Here is a 27,465-nt window from a genome sequence, read left to right on the forward strand (position 1 = left end):
GTGTCATTGCTGTACATTGACCATGCATTGCTTCTGTGGTATTGCAAAGGCAAAGACAAATGCTTCCAGCCATCCATTGCACTAATGGATTGGTCATCAGCTGGCTGTCTATGTCCCGCATCAATATAGACCAAAGTACAGAGGGTTAGGCTATGCTATTGTGCACCTACCTGATGCATCAGAAGGTGCGAGGCCCTTGCTAAATTCTGTGCACAGACTTTGAGATCTATGCTTTAGACTGTATCTAAACCTGCTCCAACATGGACTGACATTCTGGCCTACTTTCAGCCGATGCGACTTGTCTGTCGCTGAACAGTCGCTTTTTATGTATTCAGCACCTATGTATAATGTTGTAAAAATGCTCTAGAAGCTAAAGTCGCAGAAATGTCACACATATTTGGCCTGCAACTTTCTGTGCGACAAATTCAGACAGGAAAAATCAGTATAAATCCTTAGAAAATTATCCCCCAGTGTCTCCATCTGCTGGCGGTATTGAATAAGCATTGCTGCACTGATGGGGTATGCATTAGACGAAAAAAAAGAAGAAAAAGAAGAATAATACGCCCAGAAAAGAGGCGAAAAGGAGAAAAACGTAAAAAAACGTGAAAAAAAAGTAAGAGGAAGAGAAGGGAAAAAAAGGTGGAAATGGGTTTAAAAGTGATTTCGGCGGAGAAATATATATATATATATATATATATATATATATATATATATATATATGCGCACACACACACATAGATATAAACGTATTCTCCGTTGAGATATTGCAGCCGCTGCTGTGTCCAGGCCCAGGAGCCTTAGCACTGTGCTGTGATGTCACTCAATACCACTGACATCACTAGGTGTAAACAACATCTCTCCTTTGCTGTGTATGTGACTATGGAGCTGTTTGGTGATGTCGTCTATTACGGCCTTCATAGAAGCAACAGGAGATTGTTGCATCCATCTTGAACCCTCAGAACTACAGTGCTATGATGTCACTCACTTCCACAGGCCTTGCAGAGTGTAAACAACAACAACCCAGCTTTGTTGTGTATGTAACCATAGGGATTTGTGATGTCACCTAGAACCTTCACAGCAGCGACAGCTTTATGAGGAGCATCAGCACTGCTCTGCCTGAGCAGAACCATCACCGCCATAGGTTGTCAAATAACCCGGATTTAACCCACACAGGTAAGTCCAATGGGTGCAGGCATGTCCTCTATGCTTACAGCTTCCCGTGGGTGTTGGTTTGATACCGTTTGGGGACAGCCAAGGAGGCATCTGCAGGCAACAAAGGTAGGTGTGTGCTTGTGTGTGTGTTTCCTATGCAGATCCTAAGCCCAGTGTCACATGCAAGTAGGAGGAGTAAGAAGGGTTCCTGGCAAATCCGGGTTATGGATTGCATTTAAAAAGGCCCGTGGGAGTGCAATGGGCCCCTGTCTTGCTGCTTAGCAATAATGGTATGGGTTTAGGTTCTGCTGTGTGTACTGGTGGTTGAAACTGCCCCCCAGCCCAGAGTGTGCATGGAAAATTGTCTGGCAGCCTCCCTGACAGCAAGCAGTGATAGTGCCCATGAAGGGGACCTTGTTGGGCCCGCCCCTTTCACGGTTATCGCTTCTCGGCCTTTTGGCTAAGATCAAGTGTAGTATCTGTTCTTATCAGTTTAATATCTGATACGTCCCCTATCTGGGGACCATATATTAAATGGATTTTTGAGAACGGGGGCCGATTTCGAAGCTTGCTTCCGTCGCCCTATGCATTGACCCGATATGGCAGTATCTTCGGGTACAGTGCACCACCCCCTTACAGGGTTAAAAAGAAAGATTCCTACTTTCATTGCTACCTGCTTGCTGGCTAGCCAGCTAGCCAGCCCTGTGGGCCTTGCTGCTGCTGCAGCCAAAAAACAAAAGGTGGTGCTGCCGCTGCTGCTTCTGCTGCTTCTGCTTGTGTCTGGCCCCTGTTGGAGCGTCCAGGCACAGGACTTCTGCTGCTGCTGACTAAATGGCCTCCTTAATTGGATCATTTGAGTAGCCAGCACACCTGTGCAGGTAGGGCATGACATGATAGGCAGCTGCCTTGATAGCGGGTGGGTGCTGAATGTTCCTAATTGACAAAATAAGATTAATGCTTATGAAGAAATATAAAATCTCATCCCTTCCCCAATATCGCGCCACACCCCTACCCCTTAATTCCCTGGTTGAACTTGATGGACATATGTCTTTTTTCGACCGTACTAACTATGTAACTATGTAACATAACATGGGGGGGGGGGTCTCCTGGCTGTTCACACAGGTGTGTCATTGCTGTACATTGACCATGCATTGCTTCTGTGGTATTGCAAAGGCAAAGACAAATGCTTCCAGCCATCCATTGCACTAATGGATTGGTCATCAGCTGGCTGTCTATGTCCCGCATCAATATAGACCAAAGTACAGAGGGTTAGGCTATGCTATTGTGCACCTACCTGATGCATCAGAAGGTGCGAGGCCCTTGCTAAATTCTGTGCACAGACTTTGAGATCTATGCTTTAGACTGTATCTAAACCTGCTCCAACATGGACTGACATTCTGGCCTACTTTCAGCCGATGCGACTTGTCTGTCGCTGAACAGTCGCTTTTTATGTATTCAGCACCTATGTATAATGTTGTAAAAATGCTCTAGAAGCTAAAGTCGCAGAAATGTCACACATATTTGGCCTGCAACTTTCTGTGCGACAAATTCAGACAGGAAAAATCAGTATAAATCCTTAGAAAATTATCCCCCAGTGTCTCCATCTGCTGGCGGTATTGAATAAGCATTGCTGCACTGATGGGGTATGCATTAGACGAAAAAAAAGAAGAAAAAGAAGAATAATACGCCCAGAAAAGAGGCGAAAAGGAGAAAAACGTAAAAAAACGTGAAAAAAAAGTAAGAGGAAGAGAAGGGAAAAAAAGGTGGAAATGGGTTTAAAAGTGATTTCGGCGGAGAAATATATATATATATATATATATATATATATATATATATATATATATGCGCACACACACACATAGATATAAACGTATTCTCCGTTGAGATATTGCAGCCGCTGCTGTGTCCAGGCCCAGGAGCCTTAGCACTGTGCTGTGATGTCACTCAATACCACTGACATCACTAGGTGTAAACAACATCTCTCCTTTGCTGTGTATGTGACTATGGAGCTGTTTGGTGATGTCGTCTATTACGGCCTTCATAGAAGCAACAGGAGATTGTTGCATCCATCTTGAACCCTCAGAACTACAGTGCTATGATGTCACTCACTTCCACAGGCCTTGCAGAGTGTAAACAACAACAACCCAGCTTTGTTGTGTATGTAACCATAGGGATTTGTGATGTCACCTAGAACCTTCACAGCAGCGACAGCTTTATGAGGAGCATCAGCACTGCTCTGCCTGAGCAGAACCATCACCGCCATAGGTTGTCAAATAACCCGGATTTAACCCACACAGGTAAGTCCAATGGGGTGCAGGCATGTCCTCTATGCTTACAGCTTCCCGTGGGTGTTGGTTTGATACCGTTTGGGGACAGCCAAGGAGGCATCTGCAGGCAACAAAGGTAGGTGTGTGCTTGTGTGTGTGTTTCCTATGCAGATCCTAAGCCCAGTGTCACATGCAAGTAGGAGGAGTAAGAAGGGTTCCTGGCAAATCCGGGTTATGGATTGCATTTAAAAAGGCCCCGTGGGAGTGCAATGGGCCCCTGTCTTGCTGCTTAGCAATAATGGTATGGGTTTAGGTTCTGCTGTGTGTACTGGTGGTTGACTGCCCCCCAGCCCAGAGTGTGCATGGAAAATTGTCTGGCAGCCTCCCTGACAGCAAGCAGTGATAGTGCCCATGAAGGGGACCTTGTTGGGCCCGCCCCTTTCACGGTTATCGCTTCTCGGCCTTTTGGCTAAGATCAAGTGTAGTATCTGTTCTTATCAGTTTAATATCTGATACGTCCCCTATCTGGGGACCATATATTAAATGGATTTTTGAGAACGGGGGCCGATTTCGAAGCTTGCTTCCGTCGCCCTATGCATTGACCCGATATGGCAGTATCTTCGGGTACAGTGCACCACCCCCTTACAGGGTTAAAAAGAAAGATTCCTACTTTCATTGCTACCTGCTTGCTGGCTAGCCAGCTAGCCAGCCCTGTGGGCCTTGCTGCTGCTGCAGCCAAAAAACAAAAGGTGGTGCTGCCGCTGCTGCTTCTGCTGCTTCTGCTTGTGTCTGGCCCCTGTTGGAGCGTCCAGGCACAGGACTTCTGCTGCTGCTGACTAAATGGCCTCCTTAATTGGATCATTTGAGTAGCCAGCACACCTGTGCAGGTAGGGCATGACATGATAGGCAGCTGCCTTGATAGCGGGTGGGTGCTGAATGTTCCTAATTGACAAAATAAGATTAATGCTTATGAAGAAATATAAAATCTCATCCCTTCCCCAATATCGCGCCACACCCCTACCCCTTAATTCCCTGGTTGAACTTGATGGACATATGTCTTTTTTCGACCGTACTAACTATGTAACTATGTAACATAACATGGGGGGGGGGTCTCCTGGCTGTTCACACAGGTGTGTCATTGCTGTACATTGACCATGCATTGCTTCTGTGGTATTGCAAAGGCAAAGACAAATGCTTCCAGCCATCCATTGCACTAATGGATTGGTCATCAGCTGGCTGTCTATGTCCCGCATCAATATAGACCAAAGTACAGAGGGTTAGGCTATGCTATTGTGCACCTACCTGATGCATCAGAAGGTGCGAGGCCCTTGCTAAATTCTGTGCACAGACTTTGAGATCTATGCTTTAGACTGTATCTAAACCTGCTCCAACATGGACTGACATTCTGGCCTACTTTCAGCCGATGCGACTTGTCTGTCGCTGAACAGTCGCTTTTTATGTATTCAGCACCTATGTATAATGTTGTAAAAATGCTCTAGAAGCTAAAGTCGCAGAAATGTCACACATATTTGGCCTGCAACTTTCTGTGCGACAAATTCAGACAGGAAAAATCAGTATAAATCCTTAGAAAATTATCCCCCAGTGTCTCCATCTGCTGGCGGTATTGAATAAGCATTGCTGCACTGATGGGGTATGCATTAGACGAAAAAAAAGAAGAAAAAGAAGAATAATACGCCCAGAAAAGAGGCGAAAAGGAGAAAAACGTAAAAAAACGTGAAAAAAAAGTAAGAGGAAGAGAAGGGAAAAAAAGGTGGAAATGGGTTTAAAAGTGATTTCGGCGGAGAAATATATATATATATATATATATATATATATATATATATATATATATATATGCGCACACACACACATAGATATAAACGTATTCTCCGTTGAGATATTGCAGCCGCTGCTGTGTCCAGGCCCAGGAGCCTTAGCACTGTGCTGTGATGTCACTCAATACCACTGACATCACTAGGTGTAAACAACATCTCTCCTTTGCTGTGTATGTGACTATGGAGCTGTTTGGTGATGTCGTCTATTACGGCCTTCATAGAAGCAACAGGAGATTGTTGCATCCATCTTGAACCCTCAGAACTACAGTGCTATGATGTCACTCACTTCCACAGGCCTTGCAGAGTGTAAACAACAACAACCCAGCTTTGTTGTGTATGTAACCATAGGGATTTGTGATGTCACCTAGAACCTTCACAGCAGCGACAGCTTTATGAGGAGCATCAGCACTGCTCTGCCTGAGCAGAACCATCACCGCCATAGGTTGTCAAATAACCCGGATTTAACCCACACAGGTAAGTCCAATGGGGTGCAGGCATGTCCTCTATGCTTACAGCTTCCCGTGGGTGTTGGTTTGATACCGTTTGGGGACAGCCAAGGAGGCATCTGCAGGCAACAAAGGTAGGTGTGTGCTTGTGTGTGTGTTTCCTATGCAGATCCTAAGCCCAGTGTCACATGCAAGTAGGAGGAGTAAGAAGGGTTCCTGGCAAATCCGGGTTATGGATTGCATTTAAAAAGGCCCCGTGGGAGTGCAATGGGCCCCTGTCTTGCTGCTTAGCAATAATGGTATGGGTTTAGGTTCTGCTGTGTGTACTGGTGGTTGACTGCCCCCCAGCCCAGAGTGTGCATGGAAAATTGTCTGGCAGCCTCCCTGACAGCAAGCAGTGATAGTGCCCATGAAGGGGACCTTGTTGGGCCCGCCCCTTTCACGGTTATCGCTTCTCGGCCTTTTGGCTAAGATCAAGTGTAGTATCTGTTCTTATCAGTTTAATATCTGATACGTCCCCTATCTGGGGACCATATATTAAATGGATTTTTGAGAACGGGGGCCGATTTCGAAGCTTGCTTCCGTCGCCCTATGCATTGACCCGATATGGCAGTATCTTCGGGTACAGTGCACCACCCCCTTACAGGGTTAAAAAGAAAGATTCCTACTTTCATTGCTACCTGCTTGCTGGCTAGCCAGCTAGCCAGCCCTGTGGGCCTTGCTGCTGCTGCAGCCAAAAAACAAAAGGTGGTGCTGCTGCTGCTTCTGCTGCTTCTGCTTCTGCTTGTGTCTGGCCCCTGTTGGAGCGTCCAGGCACAGGACTTCTGCTGCTGCTGACTAAATGGCCTCCTTAATTGGATCATTTGAGTAGCCAGCACACCTGTGCAGGTAGGGCATGACATGATAGGCAGCTGCCTTGATAGCGGGTGGGTGCTGAATGTTCCTAATTGACAAAATAAGATTAATGCTTATGAAGAAATATAAAATCTCATCCCTTCCCCAATATCGCGCCACACCCCTACCCCTTAATTCCCTGGTTGAACTTGATGGACATATGTCTTTTTTCGACCGTACTAACTATGTAACTATGTAACATAACATGGGGGGGGGGGGTCTCCTGGCTGTTCACACAGGTGTGTCATTGCTGTACATTGACCATGCATTGCTTCTGTGGTATTGCAAAGGCAAAGACAAATGCTTCCAGCCATCCATTGCACTAATGGATTGGTCATCAGCTGGCTGTCTATGTCCCGCATCAATATAGACCAAAGTACAGAGGGTTAGGCTATGCTATTGTGCACCTACCTGATGCATCAGAAGGTGCGAGGCCCTTGCTAAATTCTGTGCACAGACTTTGAGATCTATGCTTTAGACTGTATCTAAACCTGCTCCAACATGGACTGACATTCTGGCCTACTTTCAGCCGATGCGACTTGTCTGTCGCTGAACAGTCGCTTTTTATGTATTCAGCACCTATGTATAATGTTGTAAAAATGCTCTAGAAGCTAAAGTCGCAGAAATGTCACACATATTTGGCCTGCAACTTTCTGTGCGACAAATTCAGACAGGAAAAATCAGTATAAATCCTTAGAAAATTATCCCCCAGTGTCTCCATCTGCTGGCGGTATTGAATAAGCATTGCTGCACTGATGGGGTATGCATTAGACGAAAAAAAAGAAGAAAAAGAAGAATAATACGCCCAGAAAAGAGGCGAAAAGGAGAAAAACGTAAAAAAACGTGAAAAAAAAGTAAGAGGAAGAGAAGGGAAAAAAAGGTGGAAATGGGTTTAAAAGTGATTTCGGCGGAGAAATATATATATATATATATATATATATATATATATATATATGCGCACACACACACATAGATATAAACGTATTCTCCGTTGAGATATTGCAGCCGCTGCTGTGTCCAGGCCCAGGAGCCTTAGCACTGTGCTGTGATGTCACTCAATACCACTGACATCACTAGGTGTAAACAACATCTCTCCTTTGCTGTGTATGTGACTATGGAGCTGTTTGGTGATGTCGTCTATTACGGCCTTCATAGAAGCAACAGGAGATTGTTGCATCCATCTTGAACCCTCAGAACTACAGTGCTATGATGTCACTCACTTCCACAGGCCTTGCAGAGTGTAAACAACAACAACCCAGCTTTGTTGTGTATGTAACCATAGGGATTTGTGATGTCACCTAGAACCTTCACAGCAGCGACAGCTTTATGAGGAGCATCAGCACTGCTCTGCCTGAGCAGAACCATCACCGCCATAGGTTGTCAAATAACCCGGATTTAACCCACACAGGTAAGTCCAATGGGGTGCAGGCATGTCCTCTATGCTTACAGCTTCCCGTGGGTGTTGGTTTGATACCGTTTGGGGACAGCCAAGGAGGCATCTGCAGGCAACAAAGGTAGGTGTGTGCTTGTGTGTGTGTTTCCTATGCAGATCCTAAGCCCAGTGTCACATGCAAGTAGGAGGAGTAAGAAGGGTTCCTGGCAAATCCGGGTTATGGATTGCATTTAAAAAGGCCCCGTGGGAGTGCAATGGGCCCCTGTCTTGCTGCTTAGCAATAATGGTATGGGTTTAGGTTCTGCTGTGTGTACTGGTGGTTGACTGCCCCCCATCCCAGAGTGTGCATGGAAAATTGTCTGGCAGCCTCCCTGACAGCAAGCAGTGATAGTGCCCATGAAGGGGACCTTGTTGGGCCCGCCCCTTTCACGGTTATCGCTTCTCGGCCTTTTGGCTAAGATCAAGTGTAGTATCTGTTCTTATCAGTTTAATATCTGATACGTCCCCTATCTGGGGACCATATATTAAATGGATTTTTGAGAACGGGGGCCGATTTCGAAGCTTGCTTCCGTCGCCCTATGCATTGACCCGATATGGCAGTATCTTCGGGTACAGTGCACCACCCCCTTACAGGGTTAAAAAGAAAGATTCCTACTTTCATTGCTACCTGCTTGCTGGCTAGCCAGCTAGCCAGCCCTGTGGGCCTTGCTGCTGCTGCAGCCAAAAAACAAAAGGTGGTGCTGCTGCTGCTTCTGCTGCTTCTGCTTCTGCTTGTGTCTGGCCCCTGTTGGAGCGTCCAGGCACAGGACTTCTGCTGCTGCTGACTAAATGGCCTCCTTAATTGGATCATTTGAGTAGCCAGCACACCTGTGCAGGTAGGGCATGACATGATAGGCAGCTGCCTTGATAGCGGGTGGGTGCTGAATGTTCCTAATTGACAAAATAAGATTAATGCTTATGAAGAAATATAAAATCTCATCCCTTCCCCAATATCGCGCCACACCCCTACCCCTTAATTCCCTGGTTGAACTTGATGGACATATGTCTTTTTTCGACCGTACTAACTATGTAACTATGTAACATAACATGGGGGGGGGGGTCTCCTGGCTGTTCACACAGGTGTGTCATTGCTGTACATTGACCATGCATTGCTTCTGTGGTATTGCAAAGGCAAAGACAAATGCTTCCAGCCATCCATTGCACTAATGGATTGGTCATCAGCTGGCTGTCTATGTCCCGCATCAATATAGACCAAAGTACAGAGGGTTAGGCTATGCTATTGTGCACCTACCTGATGCATCAGAAGGTGCGAGGCCCTTGCTAAATTCTGTGCACAGACTTTGAGATCTATGCTTTAGACTGTATCTAAACCTGCTCCAACATGGACTGACATTCTGGCCTACTTTCAGCCGATGCGACTTGTCTGTCGCTGAACAGTCGCTTTTTATGTATTCAGCACCTATGTATAATGTTGTAAAAATGCTCTAGAAGCTAAAGTCGCAGAAATGTCACACATATTTGGCCTGCAACTTTCTGTGCGACAAATTCAGACAGGAAAAATCAGTATAAATCCTTAGAAAATTATCCCCCAGTGTCTCCATCTGCTGGCGGTATTGAATAAGCATTGCTGCACTGATGGGGTATGCATTAGACGAAAAAAAAGAAGAAAAAGAAGAATAATACGCCCAGAAAAGAGGCGAAAAGGAGAAAAACGTAAAAAAACGTGAAAAAAAAGTAAGAGGAAGAGAAGGGAAAAAAAGGTGGAAATGGGTTTAAAAGTGATTTCGGCGGAGAAATATATATATATATATATATATATATATATATATATATATATATATGCGCACACACACACATAGATATAAACGTATTCTCCGTTGAGATATTGCAGCCGCTGCTGTGTCCAGGCCCAGGAGCCTTAGCACTGTGCTGTGATGTCACTCAATACCACTGACATCACTAGGTGTAAACAACATCTCTCCTTTGCTGTGTATGTGACTATGGAGCTGTTTGGTGATGTCGTCTATTACGGCCTTCATAGAAGCAACAGGAGATTGTTGCATCCATCTTGAACCCTCAGAACTACAGTGCTATGATGTCACTCACTTCCACAGGCCTTGCAGAGTGTAAACAACAACAACCCAGCTTTGTTGTGTATGTAACCATAGGGATTTGTGATGTCACCTAGAACCTTCACAGCAGCGACAGCTTTATGAGGAGCATCAGCACTGCTCTGCCTGAGCAGAACCATCACCGCCATAGGTTGTCAAATAACCCGGATTTAACCCACACAGGTAAGTCCAATGGGGTGCAGGCATGTCCTCTATGCTTACAGCTTCCCGTGGGTGTTGGTTTGATACCGTTTGGGGACAGCCAAGGAGGCATCTGCAGGCAACAAAGGTAGGTGTGTGCTTGTGTGTGTGTTTCCTATGCAGATCCTAAGCCCAGTGTCACATGCAAGTAGGAGGAGTAAGAAGGGTTCCTGGCAAATCCGGGTTATGGATTGCATTTAAAAAGGCCCCGTGGGAGTGCAATGGGCCCCTGTCTTGCTGCTTAGCAATAATGGTATGGGTTTAGGTTCTGCTGTGTGTACTGGTGGTTGACTGCCCCCCAGCCCAGAGTGTGCATGGAAAATTGTCTGGCAGCCTCCCTGACAGCAAGCAGTGATAGTGCCCATGAAGGGGACCTTGTTGGGCCCGCCCCTTTCACGGTTATCGCTTCTCGGCCTTTTGGCTAAGATCAAGTGTAGTATCTGTTCTTATCAGTTTAATATCTGATACGTCCCCTATCTGGGGACCATATATTAAATGGATTTTTGAGAACGGGGGCCGATTTCGAAGCTTGCTTCCGTCGCCCTATGCATTGACCCGATATGGCAGTATCTTCGGGTACAGTGCACCACCCCCTTACAGGGTTAAAAAGAAAGATTCCTACTTTCATTGCTACCTGCTTGCTGGCTAGCCAGCTAGCCAGCCCTGTGGGCCTTGCTGCTGCTGCAGCCAAAAAACAAAAGGTGGTGCTGCTGCTGCTTCTGCTGCTTCTGCTTCTGCTTGTGTCTGGCCCCTGTTGGAGCGTCCAGGCACAGGACTTCTGCTGCTGCTGACTAAATGGCCTCCTTAATTGGATCATTTGAGTAGCCAGCACACCTGTGCAGGTAGGGCATGACATGATAGGCAGCTGCCTTGATAGCGGGTGGGTGCTGAATGTTCCTAATTGACAAAATAAGATTAATGCTTATGAAGAAATATAAAATCTCATCCCTTCCCCAATATCGCGCCACACCCCTACCCCTTAATTCCCTGGTTGAACTTGATGGACATATGTCTTTTTTCGACCGTACTAACTATGTAACTATGTAACATAACATGGGGGGGGGGGGGGTCTCCTGGCTGTTCACACAGGTGTGTCATTGCTGTACATTGACCATGCATTGCTTCTGTGGTATTGCAAAGGCAAAGACAAATGCTTCCAGCCATCCATTGCACTAATGGATTGGTCATCAGCTGGCTGTCTATGTCCCGCATCAATATAGACCAAAGTACAGAGGGTTAGGCTATGCTATTGTGCACCTACCTGATGCATCAGAAGGTGCGAGGCCCTTGCTAAATTCTGTGCACAGACTTTGAGATCTATGCTTTAGACTGTATCTAAACCTGCTCCAACATGGACTGACATTCTGGCCTACTTTCAGCCGATGCGACTTGTCTGTCGCTGAACAGTCGCTTTTTATGTATTCAGCACCTATGTATAATGTTGTAAAAATGCTCTAGAAGCTAAAGTCGCAGAAATGTCACACATATTTGTCCTGCAACTTTCTGTGCGACAAATTCAGACAGGAAAAATCAGTATAAATCCTTAGAAAATTATCCCCCAGTGTCTCCATCTGCTGGCGGTATTGAATAAGCATTGCTGCACTGATGGGGTATGCATTAGACGAAAAAAAAGAAGAAAAAGAAGAATAATACGCCCAGAAAAGAGGCGAAAAGGAGAAAAACGTAAAAAAACGTGAAAAAAAAGTAAGAGGAAGAGAAGGGAAAAAAAGGTGGAAATGGGTTTAAAAGTGATTTCGGCGGAGAAATATATATATATATATATATATATATATATATATATATATATATATGCGCACACACACACATAGATATAAACGTATTCTCCGTTGAGATATTGCAGCCGCTGCTGTGTCCAGGCCCAGGAGCCTTAGCACTGTGCTGTGATGTCACTCAATACCACTGACATCACTAGGTGTAAACAACATCTCTCCTTTGCTGTGTATGTGACTATGGAGCTGTTTGGTGATGTCGTCTATTACGGCCTTCATAGAAGCAACAGGAGATTGTTGCATCCATCTTGAACCCTCAGAACTACAGTGCTATGATGTCACTCACTTCCACAGGCCTTGCAGAGTGTAAACAACAACAACCCAGCTTTGTTGTGTATGTAACCATAGGGATTTGTGATGTCACCTAGAACCTTCACAGCAGCGACAGCTTTATGAGGAGCATCAGCACTGCTCTGCCTGAGCAGAACCATCACCGCCATAGGTTGTCAAATAACCCGGATTTAACCCACACAGGTAAGTCCAATGGGGTGCAGGCATGTCCTCTATGCTTACAGCTTCCCGTGGGTGTTGGTTTGATACCGTTTGGGGACAGCCAAGGAGGCATCTGCAGGCAACAAAGGTAGGTGTGTGCTTGTGTGTGTGTTTCCTATGCAGATCCTAAGCCCAGTGTCACATGCAAGTAGGAGGAGTAAGAAGGGTTCCTGGCAAATCCGGGTTATGGATTGCATTTAAAAAGGCCCCGTGGGAGTGCAATGGGCCCCTGTCTTGCTGCTTAGCAATAATGGTATGGGTTTAGGTTCTGCTGTGTGTACTGGTGGTTGACTGCCCCCCAGCCCAGAGTGTGCATGGAAAATTGTCTGGCAGCCTCCCTGACAGCAAGCAGTGATAGTGCCCATGAAGGGGACCTTGTTGGGCCCGCCCCTTTCACGGTTATCGCTTCTCGGCCTTTTGGCTAAGATCAAGTGTAGTATCTGTTCTTATCAGTTTAATATCTGATACGTCCCCTATCTGGGGACCATATATTAAATGGATTTTTGAGAACGGGGGCCGATTTCGAAGCTTGCTTCCGTCGCCCTATGCATTGACCCGATATGGCAGTATCTTCGGGTACAGTGCACCACCCCCTTACAGGGTTAAAAAGAAAGATTCCTACTTTCATTGCTACCTGCTTGCTGGCTAGCCAGCTAGCCAGCCCTGTGGGCCTTGCTGCTGCTGCAGCCAAAAAACAAAAGGTGGTGCTGCTGCTGCTTCTGCTGCTTCTGCTTCTGCTTGTGTCTGGCCCCTGTTGGAGCGTCCAGGCACAGGACTTCTGCTGCTGCTGACTAAATGGCCTCCTTAATTGGATCATTTGAGTAGCCAGCACACCTGTGCAGGTAGGGCATGACATGATAGGCAGCTGCCTTGATAGCGGGTGGGTGCTGAATGTTCCTAATTGACAAAATAAGATTAATGCTTATGAAGAAATATAAAATCTCATCCCTTCCCCAATATCGCGCCACACCCCTACCCCTTAATTCCCTGGTTGAACTTGATGGACATATGTCTTTTTTCGACCGTACTAACTATGTAACTATGTAACATAACATGGGGGGGGGGGTCTCCTGGCTGTTCACACAGGTGTGTCATTGCTGTACATTGACCATGCATTGCTTCTGTGGTATTGCAAAGGCAAAGACAAATGCTTCCAGCCATCCATTGCACTAATGGATTGGTCATCAGCTGGCTGTCTATGTCCCGCATCAATATAGACCAAAGTACAGAGGGTTAGGCTATGCTATTGTGCACCTACCTGATGCATCAGAAGGTGCGAGGCCCTTGCTAAATTCTGTGCACAGACTTTGAGATCTATGCTTTAGACTGTATCTAAACCTGCTCCAACATGGACTGACATTCTGGCCTACTTTCAGCCGATGCGACTTGTCTGTCGCTGAACAGTCGCTTTTTATGTATTCAGCACCTATGTATAATGTTGTAAAAATGCTCTAGAAGCTAAAGTCGCAGAAATGTCACACATATTTGGCCTGCAACTTTCTGTGCGACAAATTCAGACAGGAAAAATCAGTATAAATCCTTAGAAAATTATCCCCCAGTGTCTCCATCTGCTGGCGGTATTGAATAAGCATTGCTGCACTGATGGGGTATGCATTAGACGAAAAAAAAGAAGAAAAAGAAGAATAATACGCCCAGAAAAGAGGCGAAAAGGAGAAAAACGTAAAAAAACGTGAAAAAAAAGTAAGAGGAAGAGAAGGGAAAAAAAGGTGGAAATGGGTTTAAAAGTGATTTCGGCGGAGAAATATATATATATATATATATATATATATATATATATATATGCGCACACACACACATAGATATAAACGTATTCTCCGTTGAGATATTGCAGCCGCTGCTGTGTCCAGGCCCAGGAGCCTTAGCACTGTGCTGTGATGTCACTCAATACCACTGACATCACTAGGTGTAAACAACATCTCTCCTTTGCTGTGTATGTGACTATGGAGCTGTTTGGTGATGTCGTCTATTACGGCCTTCATAGAAGCAACAGGAGATTGTTGCATCCATCTTGAACCCTCAGAACTACAGTGCTATGATGTCACTCACTTCCACAGGCCTTGCAGAGTGTAAACAACAACAACCCAGCTTTGTTGTGTATGTAACCATAGGGATTTGTGATGTCACCTAGAACCTTCACAGCAGCGACAGCTTTATGAGGAGCATCAGCACTGCTCTGCCTGAGCAGAACCATCACCGCCATAGGTTGTGAAATAACCCGGATTTAACCCACACAGGTAAGTCCAATGGGGTGCAGGCATGTCCTCTATGCTTACAGCTTCCCGTGGGTGTTGGTTTGATACCGTTTGGGGACAGCCAAGGAGGCATCTGCAGGCAACAAAGGTAGGTGTGTGCTTGTGTGTGTGTTTCCTATGCAGATCCTAAGCCCAGTGTCACATGCAAGTAGGAGGAGTAAGAAGGGTTCCTGGCAAATCCGGGTTATGGATTGCATTTAAAAAGGCCCCGTGGGAGTGCAATGGGCCCCTGTCTTGCTGCTTAGCAATAATGGTATGGGTTTAGGTTCTGCTGTGTGTACTGGTGGTTGACTGCCCCCCAGCCCAGAGTGTGCATGGAAAAATGTCTGGCAGCCTCCCTGACAGCAAGCAGTGATAGTGCCCATGAAGGGGACCTTGTTGGGCCCGCCCCTTTCACGGTTATCGCTTCTCGGCCTTTTGGCTAAGATCAAGTGTAGTATCTGTTCTTATCAGTTTAATATCTGATACGTCCCCTATCTGGGGACCATATATTAAATGGATTTTTGAGAACGGGGGCCGATTTCGAAGCTTGCTTCCGTCGCCCTATGCATTGACCCGATATGGCAGTATCTTCGGGTACAGTGCACCACCCCCTTACAGGGTTAAAAAGAAAGATTCCTACTTTCATTGCTACCTGCTTGCTGGCTAGCCAGCTAGCCAGCCCTGTGGGCCTTGCTGCTGCTGCAGCCAAAAAACAAAAGGTGGTGCTGCTGCTGCTTCTGCTGCTTCTGCTTCTGCTTGTGTCTGGCCCCTGTTGGAGCGTCCAGGCACAGGACTTCTGCTGCTGCTGACTAAATGGCCTCCTTAATTGGATCATTTGAGTAGCCAGCACACCTGTGCAGGTAGGGCATGACATGATAGGCAGCTGCCTTGATAGCGGGTGGGTGCTGAATGTTCCTAATTGACAAAATAAGATTAATGCTTATGAAGAAATATAAAATCTCATCCCTTCCCCAATATCGCGCCACACCCCTACCCCTTAATTCCCTGGTTGAACTTGATGGACATATGTCTTTTTTCGACCGTACTAACTATGTAACTATGTAACATAACATGGGGGGGGGGGTCTCCTGGCTGTTCACACAGGTGTGTCATTGCTGTACATTGACCATGCATTGCTTCTGTGGTATTGCAAAGGCAAAGACAAATGCTTCCAGCCATCCATTGCACTAATGGATTGGTCATCAGCTGGCTGTCTATGTCCCGCATCAATATAGACCAAAGTACAGAGGGTTAGGCTATGCTATTGTGCACCTACCTGATGCATCAGAAGGTGCGAGGCCCTTGCTAAATTCTGTGCACAGACTTTGAGATCTATGCTTTAGACTGTATCTAAACCTGCTCCAACATGGACTGACATTCTGGCCTACTTTCAGCCGATGCGACTTGTCTGTCGCTGAACAGTCGCTTTTTATGTATTCAGCACCTATGTATAATGTTGTAAAAATGCTCTAGAAGCTAAAGTCGCAGAAATGTCACACATATTTGGCCTGCAACTTTCTGTGCGACAAATTCAGACAGGAAAAATCAGTATAAATCCTTAGAAAATTATCCCCCAGTGTCTCCATCTGCTGGCGGTATTGAATAAGCATTGCTGCACTGATGGGGTATGCATTAGACGAAAAAAAAGAAGAAAAAGAAGAATAATACGCCCAGAAAAGAGGCGAAAAGGAGAAAAACGTAAAAAAACGTGAAAAAAAAGTAAGAGGAAGAGAAGGGAAAAAAAGGTGGAAATGGGTTTAAAAGTGATTTCGGCGGAGAAATATATATATATATATATATATATATATATATATATATGCGCACACACACACATAGATATAAACGTATTCTCCGTTGAGATATTGCAGCCGCTGCTGTGTCCAGGCCCAGGAGCCTTAGCACTGTGCTGTGATGTCACTCAATACCACTGACATCACTAGGTGTAAACAACATCTCTCCTTTGCTGTGTATGTGACTATGGAGCTGTTTGGTGATGTCGTCTATTACGGCCTTCATAGAAGCAACAGGAGATTGTTGCATCCATCTTGAACCCTCAGAACTACAGTGCTATGATGTCACTCACTTCCACAGGCCTTGCAGAGTGTAAACAACAACAACCCAGCTTTGTTGTGTATGTAACCAAAGGGATTTGTGATGTCACCTAGAACCTTCACAGCAGCGACAGCTTTATGAGGAGCATCAGCACTGCTCTGCCTGAGCAGAACCATCACCGCCATAGGTTGTCAAATAACCCGGATTTAACCCACACAGGTAAGTCCAATGGGGTGCAGGCATGTCCTCTATGCTTACAGCTTCCCGTGGGTGTTGGTTTGATACCGTTTGGGGACAGCCAAGGAGGCATCTGCAGGCAACAAAGGTAGGTGTGTGCTTGTGTGTGTGTTTCCTATGCAGATCCTAAGCCCAGTGTCACATGCAAGTAGGAGGAGTAAGAAGGGTTCCTGGCAAATCCGGGTTATGGATTGCATTTAAAAAGGCCCCGTGGGAGTGCAATGGGCCCCTGTCTTGCTGCTTAGCAATAATGGTATGGGTTTAGGTTCTGCTGTGTGTACTGGTGGTTGACTGCCCCCCAGCCCAGAGTGTGCATGGAAAATTGTCTGGCAGCCTCCCTGACAGCAAGCAGTGATAGTGCCCATGAAGGGGACCTTGTTGGGCCCGCCCCTTTCACGGTTATCGCTTCTCGGCCTTTTGGCTAAGATCAAGTGTAGTATCTGTTCTTATCAGTTTAATATCTGATACGTCCCCTATCTGGGGACCATATATTAAATGGATTTTTGAGAACGGGGGCCGATTTCGAAGCTTGCTTCCGTCGCCCTATGCATTGACCCGATATGGCAGTATCTTCGGGTACAGTGCACCACCCCCTTACAGGGTTAAAAAGAAAGATTCCTACTTTCATTGCTACCTGCTTGCTGGCTAGCCAGCTAGCCAGCCCTGTGGGCCTTGCTGCTGCTGCAGCCAAAAAACAAAAGGTGGTGCTGCTGCTGCTTCTGCTGCTTCTGCTTCTGCTTGTGTCTGGCCCCTGTTGGAGCGTCCAGGCACAGGACTTCTGCTGCTGCTGACTAAATGGCCTCCTTAATTGGATCATTTGAGTAGCCAGCACACCTGTGCAGGTAGGGCATGACATGATAGGCAGCTGCCTTGATAGCGGGTGGGTGCTGAATGTTCCTAATTGACAAAATAAGATTAATGCTTATGAAGAAATATAAAATCTCATCCCTTCCCCAATATCGCGCCACACCCCTACCCCTTAATTCCCTGGTTGAACTTGATGGACATATGTCTTTTTTCGACCGTACTAACTATGTAACTATGTAACATAACATGGGGGGGGGGGTCTCCTGGCTGTTCACACAGGTGTGTCATTGCTGTACATTGACCATGCATTGCTTCTGTGGTATTGCAAAGGCAAAGACAAATGCTTCCAGCCATCCATTGCACTAATGGATTGGTCATCAGCTGGCTGTCTATGTCCCGCATCAATATAGACCAAAGTACAGAGGGTTAGGCTATGCTATTGTGCACCTACCTGATGCATCAGAAGGTGCGAGGCCCTTGCTAAATTCTGTGCACAGACTTTGAGATCTATGCTTTAGACTGTATCTAAACCTGCTCCAACATGGACTGACATTCTGGCCTACTTTCAGCCGATGCGACTTGTCTGTCGCTGAACAGTCGCTTTTTATGTATTCAGCACCTATGTATAATGTTGTAAAAATGCTCTAGAAGCTAAAGTCGCAGAAATGTCACACATATTTGGCCTGCAACTTTCTGTGCGACAAATTCAGACAGGAAAAATCAGTATAAATCCTTAGAAAATTATCCCCCAGTGTCTCCATCTGCTGGCGGTATTGAATAAGCATTGCTGCACTGATGGGGTATGCATTAGACGAAAAAAAAGAAGAAAAAGAAGAATAATACGCCCAGAAAAGAGGCGAAAAGGAGAAAAACGTAAAAAAACGTGAAAAAAAAGTAAGAGGAAGAGAAGGGAAAAAAAGGTGGAAATGGGTTTAAAAGTGATTTCGGCGGAGAAATATATATATATATATATATATATATATATATATATATATATATATGCGCACACACACACATAGATATAAACGTATTCTCCGTTGAGATATTGCAGCCGCTGCTGTGTCCAGGCCCAGGAGCCTTAGCACTGTGCTGTGATGTCACTCAATACCACTGACATCACTAGGTGTAAACAACATCTCTCCTTTGCTGTGTATGTGACTATGGAGCTGTTTGGTGATGTCGTCTATTACGGCCTTCATAGAAGCAACAGGAGATTGTTGCATCCATCTTGAACCCTCAGAACTACAGTGCTATGATGTCACTCACTTCCACAGGCCTTGCAGAGTGTAAACAACAACAACCCAGCTTTGTTGTGTATGTAACCATAGGGATTTGTGATGTCACCTAGAACCTTCACAGCAGCGACAGCTTTATGAGGAGCATCAGCACTGCTCTGCCTGAGCAGAACCATCACCGCCATAGGTTGTCAAATAACCCGGATTTAACCCACACAGGTAAGTCCAATGGGGTGCAGGCATGTCCTCTATGCTTACAGCTTCCCGTGGGTGTTGGTTTGATACCGTTTGGGGACAGCCAAGGAGGCATCTGCAGGCAACAAAGGTAGGTGTGTGCTTGTGTGTGTGTTTCCTATGCAGATCCTAAGCCCAGTGTCACATGCAAGTAGGAGGAGTAAGAAGGGTTCCTGGCAAATCCGGGTTATGGATTGCATTTAAAAAGGCCCCGTGGGAGTGCAATGGGCCCCTGTCTTGCTGCTTAGCAATAATGGTATGGGTTTAGGTTCTGCTGTGTGTACTGGTGGTTGACTGCCCCCCAGCCCAGAGTGTGCATGGAAAATTGTCTGGCAGCCTCCCTGACAGCAAGCAGTGATAGTGCCCATGAAGGGGACCTTGTTGGGCCCGCCCCTTTCACGGTTATCGCTTCTCGGCCTTTTGGCTAAGATCAAGTGTAGTATCTGTTCTTATCAGTTTAATATCTGATACGTCCCCTATCTGGGGACCATATATTAAATGGATTTTTGAGAACGGGGGCCGATTTCGAAGCTTGCTTCCGTCGCCCTATGCATTGACCCGATATGGCAGTATCTTCGGGTACAGTGCACCACCCCCTTACAGGGTTAAAAAGAAAGATTCCTACTTTCATTGCTACCTGCTTGCTGGCTAGCCAGCTAGCCAGCCCTGTGGGCCTTGCTGCTGCTGCAGCCAAAAAACAAAAGGTGGTGCTGCTGCTGCTTCTGCTGCTTCTGCTTCTGCTTGTGTCTGGCCCCTGTTGGAGCGTCCAGGCACAGGACTTCTGCTGCTGCTGACTAAATGGCCTCCTTAATTGGATCATTTGAGTAGCCAGCACACCTGTGCAGGTAGGGCATGACATGATAGGCAGCTGCCTTGATAGCGGGTGGGTGCTGAATGTTCCTAATTGACAAAATAAGATTAATGCTTATGAAGAAATATAAAATCTCATCCCTTCCCCAATATCGCGCCACACCCCTACCCCTTAATTCCCTGGTTGAACTTGATGGACATATGTCTTTTTTCGACCGTACTAACTATGTAACTATGTAACATAACATGGGGGGGGGGTCTCCTGGCTGTTCACACAGGTGTGTCATTGCTGTACATTGACCATGCATTGCTTCTGTGGTATTGCAAAGGCAAAGACAAATGCTTCCAGCCATCCATTGCACTAATGGATTGGTCATCAGCTGGCTGTCTATGTCCCGCATCAATATAGACCAAAGTACAGAGGGTTAGGCTATGCTATTGTGCACCTACCTGATGCATCAGAAGGTGCGAGGCCCTTGCTAAATTCTGTGCACAGACTTTGAGATCTATGCTTTAGACTGTATCTAAACCTGCTCCAACATGGACTGACATTCTGGCCTACTTTCAGCCGATGCGACTTGTCTGTCGCTGAACAGTCGCTTTTTATGTATTCAGCACCTATGTATAATGTTGTAAAAATGCTCTAGAAGCTAAAGTCGCAGAAATGTCACACATATTTGGCCTGCAACTTTCTGTGCGACAAATTCAGACAGGAAAAATCAGTATAAATCCTTAGAAAATTATCCCCCAGTGTCTCCATCTGCTGGCGGTATTGAATAAGCATTGCTGCACTGATGGGGTATGCATTAGACGAAAAAAAAGAAGAAAAAGAAGAATAATACGCCCAGAAAAGAGGCGAAAAGGAGAAAAACGTAAAAAAACGTGAAAAAAAAGTAAGAGGAAGAGAAGGGAAAAAAAGGTGGAAATGGGTTTAAAAGTGATTTCGGCGGAGAAATATATATATATATATATATATATATATATATATATATATATATGCGCACACACACACATAGATATAAACGTATTCTCCGTTGAGATATTGCAGCCGCTGCTGTGTCCAGGCCCAGGAGCCTTAGCACTGTGCTGTGATGTCACTCAATACCACTGACATCACTAGGTGTAAACAACATCTCTCCTTTGCTGTGTATGTGACTATGGAGCTGTTTGGTGATGTTGTCTATTACGGCCTTCATAGAAGCAACAGGAGATTGTTGCATCCATCTTGAACCCTCAGAACTACAGTGCTATGATGTCACTCACTTCCACAGGCCTTGCAGAGTGTAAACAACAACAACCCAGCTTTGTTGTGTATGTAACCATAGGGATTTGTGATGTCACCTAGAACCTTCACAGCAGCGACAGCTTTATGAGGAGCATCAGCACTGCTCTGCCTGAGCAGAACCATCACCGCCATAGGTTGTCAAATAACCCGGATTTAACCCACACAGGTAAGTCCAATGGGGTGCAGGCATGTCCTCTATGCTTACAGCTTCCCGTGGGTGTTGGTTTGATACCGTTTGGGGACAGCCAAGGAGGCATCTGCAGGCAACAAAGGTAGGTGTGTGCTTGTGTGTGTGTTTCCTATGCAGATCCTAAGCCCAGTGTCACATGCAAGTAGGAGGAGTAAGAAGGGTTCCTGGCAAATCCGGGTTATGGATTGCATTTAAAAAGGCCCCGTGGGAGTGCAATGGGCCCCTGTCTTGCTGCTTAGCAATAATGGTATGGGTTTAGGTTCTGCTGTGTGTACTGGTGGTTGACTGCCCCCCAGCCCAGAGTGTGCATGGAAAATTGTCTGGCAGCCTCCCTGACAGCAAGCAGTGATAGTGCCCATGAAGGGGACCTTGTTGGGCCCGCCCCTTTCACGGTTATCGCTTCTCGGCCTTTTGGCTAAGATCAAGTGTAGTATCTGTTCTTATCAGTTTAATATCTGATACGTCCCCTATCTGGGGACCATATATTAAATGGATTTTTGAGAACGGGGGCCGATTTCGAAGCTTGCTTCCGTCGCCCTATGCATTGACCCGATATGGCAGTATCTTCGGGTACAGTGCACCACCCCCTTACAGGGTTAAAAAGAAAGATTCCTACTTTCATTGCTACCTGCTTGCTGGCTAGCCAGCTAGCCAGCCCTGTGGGCCTTGCTGCTGCTGCAGCCAAAAAACAAAAGGTGGTGCTGCTGCTGCTTCTGCTGCTTCTGCTTGTGTCTGGCCCCTGTTGGAGCGTCCAGGCACAGGACTTCTGCTGCTGCTGACTAAATGGCCTCCTTAATTGGATCATTTGAGTAGCCAGCACACCTGTGCAGGTAGGGCATGACATGATAGGCAGCTGCCTTGATAGCGGGTGGGTGCTGAATGTTCCTAATTGACAAAATAAGATTAATGCTTATGAAGAAATATAAAATCTCATCCCTTCCCCAATATCGCGCCACACCCCTACCCCTTAATTCCCTGGTTGAACTTGATGGACATATGTCTTTTTTCGACCGTACTAACTATGTAACTATGTAACATAACATGGGGGGGGGGGGGGGTCTCCTGGCTGTTCACACAGGTGTGTCATTGCTGTACATTGACCATGCATTGCTTCTGTGGTATTGCAAAGGCAAAGACAAATGCTTCCAGCCATCCATTGCACTAATGGATTGGTCATCAGCTGGCTGTCTATGTCCCGCATCAATATAGACCAAAGTACAGAGGGTTAGGCTATGCTATTGTGCACCTACCTGATGCATCAGAAGGTGCGAGGCCCTTGCTAAATTCTGTGCACAGACTTTGAGATCTATGCTTTAGACTGTATCTAAACCTGCTCCAACATGGACTGACATTCTGGCCTACTTTCAGCCGATGCGACTTGTCTGTCGCTGAACAGTCGCTTTTTATGTATTCAGCACCTATGTATAATGTTGTAAAAATGCTCTAGAAGCTAAAGTCGCAGAAATGTCACACATATTTGGCCTGCAACTTTCTGTGCGACAAATTCAGACAGGAAAAATCAGTATAAATCCTTAGAAAATTATCCCCCAGTGTCTCCATCTGCTGGCGGTATTGAATAAGCATTGCTGCACTGATGGGGTATGCATTAGACGAAAAAAAAGAAGAAAAAGAAGAATAATACGCCCAGAAAAGAGGCGAAAAGGAGAAAAACGTAAAAAAACGTGAAAAAAAAGTAAGAGGAAGAGAAGGGAAAAAAAGGTGGAAATGGGTTTAAAAGTGATTTCGGCGGAGAAATATATATATATATATATATATATATATATATATATATATATATATATATGCGCACACACACACATAGATATAAACGTATTCTCCGTTGAGATATTGCAGCCGCTGCTGTGTCCAGGCCCAGGAGCCTTAGCACTGTGCTGTGATGTCACTCAATACCACTGACATCACTAGGTGTAAACAACATCTCTCCTTTGCTGTGTATGTGACTATGGAGCTGTTTGGTGATGTCGTCTATTACGGCCTTCATAGAAGCAACAGGAGATTGTTGCATCCATCTTGAACCCTCAGAACTACAGTGCTATGATGTCACTCACTTCCACAGGCCTTGCAGAGTGTAAACAACAACAACCCAGCTTTGTTGTGTATGTAACCATAGGGATTTGTGATGTCACCTAGAACCTTCACAGCAGCGACAGCTTTATGAGGAGCATCAGCACTGCTCTGCCTGAGCAGAACCATCACCGCCATAGGTTGTCAAATAACCCGGATTTAACCCACACAGGTAAGTCCAATGGGGTGCAGGCATGTCCTCTATGCTTACAGCTTCCCGTGGGTGTTGGTTTGATACCGTTTGGGGACAGCCAAGGAGGCATCTGCAGGCAACAAAGGTAGGTGTGTGCTTGTGTGTGTGTTTCCTATGCAGATCCTAAGCCCAGTGTCACATGCAAGTAGGAGGAGTAAGAAGGGTTCCTGGCAAATCCGGGTTATGGATTGCATTTAAAAAGGCCCCGTGGGAGTGCAATGGGCCCCTGTCTTGCTGCTTAGCAATAATGGTATGGGTTTAGGTTCTGCTGTGTGTACTGGTGGTTGACTGCCCCCCAGCCCAGAGTGTGCATGGAAAATTGTCTGGCAGCCTCCCTGACAGCAAGCAGTGATAGTGCCCATGAAGGGGACCTTGTTGGGCCCGCCCCTTTCACGGTTATCGCTTCTCGGCCTTTTGGCTAAGATCAAGTGTAGTATCTGTTCTTATCAGTTTAATATCTGATACGTCCCCTATCTGGGGACCATATATTAAATGGATTTTTGAGAACGGGGGCCGATTTCGAAGCTTGCTTCCGTCGCCCTATGCATTGACCCGATATGGCAGTATCTTCGGGTACAGTGCACCACCCCCTTACAGGGTTAAAAAGAAAGATTCCTACTTTCATTGCTACCTGCTTGCTGGCTAGCCAGCTAGCCAGCCCTGTGGGCCTTGCTGCTGCTGCAGCCAAAAAACAAAAGGTGGTGCTGCTGCTGCTTCTGCTGCTTCTGCTTCTGCTTGTGTCTGGCCCCTGTTGGAGCGTCCAGGCACAGGACTTCTGCTGCTGCTGACTAAATGGCCTCCTTAATTGGATCATTTGAGTAGCCAGCACACCTGTGCAGGTAGGGCATGACATGATAGGCAGCTGCCTTGATAGCGGGTGGGTGCTGAATGTTCCTAATTGACAAAATAAGATTAATGCTTATGAAGAAATATAAAATCTCATCCCTTCCCCAATATCGCGCCACACCCCTACCCCTTAATTCCCTGGTTGAACTTGATGGACATATGTCTTTTTTCGACCGTACTAACTATGTAACTATGTAACATAACATGGGGGGGGGGGTCTCCTGGCTGTTCACACAGGTGTGTCATTGCTGTACATTGACCATGCATTGCTTCTGTGGTATTGCAAAGGCAAAGACAAATGCTTCCAGCCATCCATTGCACTAATGGATTGGTCATCAGCTGGCTGTCTATGTCCCGCATCAATATAGACCAAAGTACAGAGGGTTAGGCTATGCTATTGTGCACCTACCTGATGCATCAGAAGGTGCGAGGCCCTTGCTAAATTCTGTGCACAGACTTTGAGATCTATGCTTTAGACTGTATCTAAACCTGCTCCAACATGGACTGACATTCTGGCCTACTTTCAGCCGATGCGACTTGTCTGTCGCTGAACAGTCGCTTTTTATGTATTCAGCACCTATGTATAATGTTGTAAAAATGCTCTAGAAGCTAAAGTCGCAGAAATGTCACACATATTTGGCCTGCAACTTTCTGTGCGACAAATTCAGACAGGAAAAATCAGTATAAATCCTTAGAAAATTATCCCCCAGTGTCTCCATCTGCTGGCGGTATTGAATAAGCATTGCTGCACTGATGGGGTATGCATTAGACGAAAAAAAAGAAGAAAAAGAAGAATAATACGCCCAGAAAAGAGGCGAAAAGGAGAAAAACGTAAAAAAACGTGAAAAAAAAGTAAGAGGAAGAGAAGGGAAAAAAAGGTGGAAATGGGTTTAAAAGTGATTTCGGCGGAGAAATATATATATATATATATATATATATATATATATATATATATGCGCACACACACACATAGATATAAACGTATTCTCCGTTGAGATATTGCAGCCGCTGCTGTGTCCAGGCCCAGGAGCCTTAGCACTGTGCTGTGATGTCACTCAATACCACTGACATCACTAGGTGTAAACAACATCTCTCCTTTGCTGTGTATGTGACTATGGAGCTGTTTGGTGATGTCGTCTATTACGGCCTTCATAGAAGCAACAGGAGATTGTTGCATCCATCTTGAACCCTCAGAACTACAGTGCTATGATGTCACTCACTTCCACAGGCCTTGCAGAGTGTAAACAACAACAACCCAGCTTTGTTGTGTATGTAACCATAGGGATTTGTGATGTCACCTAGAACCTTCACAGCAGCGACAGCTTTATGAGGAGCATCAGCACTGCTCTGCCTGAGCAGAACCATCACCGCCATAGGTTGTCAAATAACCCGGATTTAACCCACACAGGTAAGTCCAATGGGGTGCAGGCATGTCCTCTATGCTTACAGCTTCCCGTGGGTGTTGGTTTGATACCGTTTGGGGACAGCCAAGGAGGCATCTGCAGGCAACAAAGGTAGGTGTGTGCTTGTGTGTGTGTTTCCTATGCAGATCCTAAGCCCAGTGTCACATGCAAGTAGGAGGAGTAAGAAGGGTTCCTGGCAAATCCGGGTTATGGATTGCATTTAAAAAGGCCCCGTGGGAGTGCAATGGGCCCCTGTCTTGCTGCTTAGCAATAATGGTATGGGTTTAGGTTCTGCTGTGTGTACTGGTGGTTGACTGCCCCCCAGCCCAGAGTGTGCATGGAAAATTGTCTGGCAGCCTCCCTGACAGCAAGCAGTGATAGTGCCCATGAAGGGGACCTTGTTGGGCCCGCCCCTTTCACGGTTATCGCTTCTCGGCCTTTTGGCTAAGATCAAGTGTAGTATTTGTTCTTATCAGTTTAATATCTGATACGTCCCCTATCTGGGGACCATATATTAAATGGATTTTTGAGAACGGGGGCCGATTTCGAAGCTTGCTTCCGTCGCCCTATGCATTGACCCGATATGGCAGTATCTTCGGGTACAGTGCACCACCCCCTTACAGGGTTAAAAAGAAAGATTCCTACTTTCATTGCTACCTGCTTGCTGGCTAGCCAGCTAGCCAGCCCTGTGGGCCTTGCTGCTGCTGCAGCCAAAAAACAAAAGGTGGTGCTGCTGCTGCTTCTGCTGCTTCTGCTTCTGCTTGTGTCTGGCCCCTGTTGGAGCGTCCAGGCACAGGACTTCTGCTGCTGCTGACTAAATGGCCTCCTTAATTGGATCATTTGAGTAGCCAGCACACCTGTGCAGGTAGGGCATGACATGATAGGCAGCTGCCTTGATAGCGGGTGGGTGCTGAATGTTCCTAATTGACAAAATAAGATTAATGCTTATGAAGAAATATAAAATCTCATCCCTTCCCCAATATCGCGCCACACCCCTACCCCTTAATTCCCTGGTTGAACTTGATGGACATATGTCTTTTTTCGACCGTACTAACTATGTAACTATGTAACATAACATGGGGGGGGGGTCTCCTGGCTGTTCACACAGGTGTGTCATTGCTGTACATTGACCATGCATTGCTTCTGTGGTATTGCAAAGGCAAAGACAAATGCTTCCAGCCATCCATTGCACTAATGGATTGGTCATCAGCTGGCTGTCTATGTCCCGCATCAATATAGACCAAAGTACAGA

The 27,465-nt window shown here is 46.0% G+C and overlaps 12 non-coding genes across 12 annotated transcripts; all 12 read left to right on the top strand.

The window, feature by feature from the left end:
- The first annotated feature begins 1,592 nt into the window (after nt 1-1,592).
- LOC130307115 (U2 spliceosomal RNA) lies at nt 1,593-1,783 on the top strand. Its single transcript, XR_008856329.1, has one exon. It is a non-coding gene; the product is annotated as a U2 spliceosomal RNA (small nuclear RNA).
- A 2,085-nt stretch (nt 1,784-3,868) lies between these two features.
- Nucleotides 3,869-4,059, top strand: LOC130307117 (U2 spliceosomal RNA). The gene has a single exon (XR_008856330.1). It is a non-coding gene; the product is annotated as a U2 spliceosomal RNA (small nuclear RNA).
- Nucleotides 4,060-6,147: 2,088 nt separating this feature from the next.
- LOC130307118 (U2 spliceosomal RNA) lies at nt 6,148-6,338 on the top strand. The gene has a single exon (XR_008856331.1). It is a non-coding gene; the product is annotated as a U2 spliceosomal RNA (small nuclear RNA).
- Nucleotides 6,339-8,421: 2,083 nt separating this feature from the next.
- LOC130307120 (U2 spliceosomal RNA) lies at nt 8,422-8,612 on the top strand. The gene has a single exon (XR_008856333.1). It is a non-coding gene; the product is annotated as a U2 spliceosomal RNA (small nuclear RNA).
- A 2,088-nt stretch (nt 8,613-10,700) lies between these two features.
- On the top strand, nt 10,701-10,891 carry LOC130307121 (U2 spliceosomal RNA). Its single transcript, XR_008856334.1, has one exon. It is a non-coding gene; the product is annotated as a U2 spliceosomal RNA (small nuclear RNA).
- A 2,091-nt stretch (nt 10,892-12,982) lies between these two features.
- LOC130307122 (U2 spliceosomal RNA) lies at nt 12,983-13,173 on the top strand. Its single transcript, XR_008856336.1, has one exon. It is a non-coding gene; the product is annotated as a U2 spliceosomal RNA (small nuclear RNA).
- A 2,082-nt stretch (nt 13,174-15,255) lies between these two features.
- On the top strand, nt 15,256-15,446 carry LOC130307123 (U2 spliceosomal RNA). Its single transcript, XR_008856337.1, has one exon. It is a non-coding gene; the product is annotated as a U2 spliceosomal RNA (small nuclear RNA).
- Nucleotides 15,447-17,526: 2,080 nt separating this feature from the next.
- On the top strand, nt 17,527-17,717 carry LOC130307124 (U2 spliceosomal RNA). The gene has a single exon (XR_008856338.1). It is a non-coding gene; the product is annotated as a U2 spliceosomal RNA (small nuclear RNA).
- A 2,088-nt stretch (nt 17,718-19,805) lies between these two features.
- On the top strand, nt 19,806-19,996 carry LOC130307125 (U2 spliceosomal RNA). The gene has a single exon (XR_008856339.1). It is a non-coding gene; the product is annotated as a U2 spliceosomal RNA (small nuclear RNA).
- A 2,085-nt stretch (nt 19,997-22,081) lies between these two features.
- Nucleotides 22,082-22,272, top strand: LOC130307126 (U2 spliceosomal RNA). Its single transcript, XR_008856340.1, has one exon. It is a non-coding gene; the product is annotated as a U2 spliceosomal RNA (small nuclear RNA).
- A 2,090-nt stretch (nt 22,273-24,362) lies between these two features.
- Nucleotides 24,363-24,553, top strand: LOC130307129 (U2 spliceosomal RNA). Its single transcript, XR_008856341.1, has one exon. It is a non-coding gene; the product is annotated as a U2 spliceosomal RNA (small nuclear RNA).
- A 2,084-nt stretch (nt 24,554-26,637) lies between these two features.
- LOC130307228 (U2 spliceosomal RNA) lies at nt 26,638-26,828 on the top strand. Its single transcript, XR_008856438.1, has one exon. It is a non-coding gene; the product is annotated as a U2 spliceosomal RNA (small nuclear RNA).
- The last annotated feature ends 637 nt before the right edge of the window (nt 26,829-27,465 follow it).

Source organism: Hyla sarda, unplaced genomic scaffold, assembly GCF_029499605.1.
Source record: "Hyla sarda isolate aHylSar1 unplaced genomic scaffold, aHylSar1.hap1 scaffold_142, whole genome shotgun sequence".
NCBI lineage: Eukaryota > Metazoa > Chordata > Amphibia > Anura > Hylidae > Hyla > Hyla sarda.